Genomic DNA, 1,824 nt, shown 5'->3' with positions numbered 1-1,824 from the left:
TTTTGAATATTATTTTTAATATTTCATAAAATAAACTAACATTCCATGTTTGTTTTTTGTAAATACTACTACTTAGCAAACAAAATGACGTCTTTGACGATATTTGACAATGAAAATGATAACAAATAGTATCAATTTGATTGATAATGATTTGATAAACACAAAATTTTGTAATCAAACTTTTTTTTGCCAACCTGTATTTTTTATGAAAAAATTATAATTTCCAACTGTTCTGAATTAAATAAAAATAAAATAGATTAGATTAGAAAGATTAGATTATACCAATGCAGTTATTAAACTATGAAAATTTTATAATGTACTCGCAAATTTACTATTCGTTTCAGTTCATCAAATATAGGAATAATTAATACAAACATTAATAAGTCTTTTCTAAAGACAGTCAATAGTAGCCATCTTAACGTCATTTATCAGAGAACGCGCTCTCGGTCATAGTCATGCACTGAATCTCAATTTTTATGACAAAGTCATCCGATAATTCGAATCCATATAAATCTTCCACAAAAAGCGGAATTTCGTAAGAGAGAAACGTGTGGATCGAACTGTTACAAAACAAATTGATTTTTCGCAGCCGGGTACGAAGAGAAGACCGGGAGGGGGAGAGGGGAGGCGGTGTGTTCGCGTTCAATTCAGTATTTCGCAAGCGGAACAGTCGCATGGCATCGCAGAGGCATTTCCATTTCCGTGTAGGATGTGTGTGTGTGTGTATGCATAAAGCTTGAAAATACTCGCATGCATACGCCTTCACATACGAGTGCAACGAGTGCAACGGCGATTGCTCGTAATTTCATATCGCCTATTTTGGATGGGCGATGCAATACAAACGCGGATATAACGGCCGATTTTCAGATTAAATATTATTAAATTTACGCGAGTGACAACGTAAAAAAATATTTATGGAAATATGTACATTTCGTAGCTTCATAAAAGATATGCGCAACAAGTCTTGTCATTACACTTAAAGACATATATATTATAAAAATTTGTTATCGAATTAACATAAAATATTAGTACATATTAAAAGAAAAGGTAATCGTTAATTATGAAACTAGTCTTAATAAAATCCTTGAAAATCCATGTTTCGCCAGTAGTTTCATTTTCTAACGAGTTGCATGTTATATAAGCTTTTGCATCCTCAATCTTCAACAATGCGTTTCAATAAGATAAAAGTAACATGAATGACACTGTTCGCAAAAAAGTTAAAAAATTCTATCGCGATTAGGTATATCAATGCGATCGTAATTACCGGTATGTGAGATATGCTGTTATCACGATTCGCACTCAAATATCTGCCGTGCAACGTACAAAAAATTCTGAAACGCGAATTGTAGGGCGAAAAAAAAGAAGAAAAAGAAGAAATACGGCGGATACAGGTGACGGACATATTTTTCTCTCCATCGAAAGAGTTCAATAATCTGCCACCTGTTAGGCTTAAAAGTGTCGGATGAGTCGTTAAAGGGGTCCAGCGTTGGAAACTGGCCGCTAAAAAAATAGCCTAGTATATGCAGCGTCCGAGGGGAAAAATAGAGGATACGTGCGATATATTTGCAGGCGAAAAACCGGGGCGGCGCCGTTATTCACCCCGGCGCCGGGCCAGAACGAATCGCTGGAATTTATCGGCGCGATTTTTCGACGAAACGAAAACTGCCCGCTTTATTTCGCACAGTAACAAAGCTCGAAGGCACGCGCGAATTGAATCAAATGGTAATTGAAAAAAAAATAGATAGAGGAGGAGGAGGAGAGAGAGAAAGAGAGAGAGAGAGAGAGAGAGAGAGAGAGAGAAACAGGCTACTAAGTATCGCACGA

The sequence above is a fragment of the Atta cephalotes genome (assembly GCF_000143395.1).
Source record: "Atta cephalotes unplaced genomic scaffold scaffold00016, whole genome shotgun sequence".
Classification (NCBI taxonomy): domain Eukaryota; kingdom Metazoa; phylum Arthropoda; class Insecta; order Hymenoptera; family Formicidae; genus Atta; species Atta cephalotes.
Note: the sequence above shows the minus strand (reverse complement) of the source record.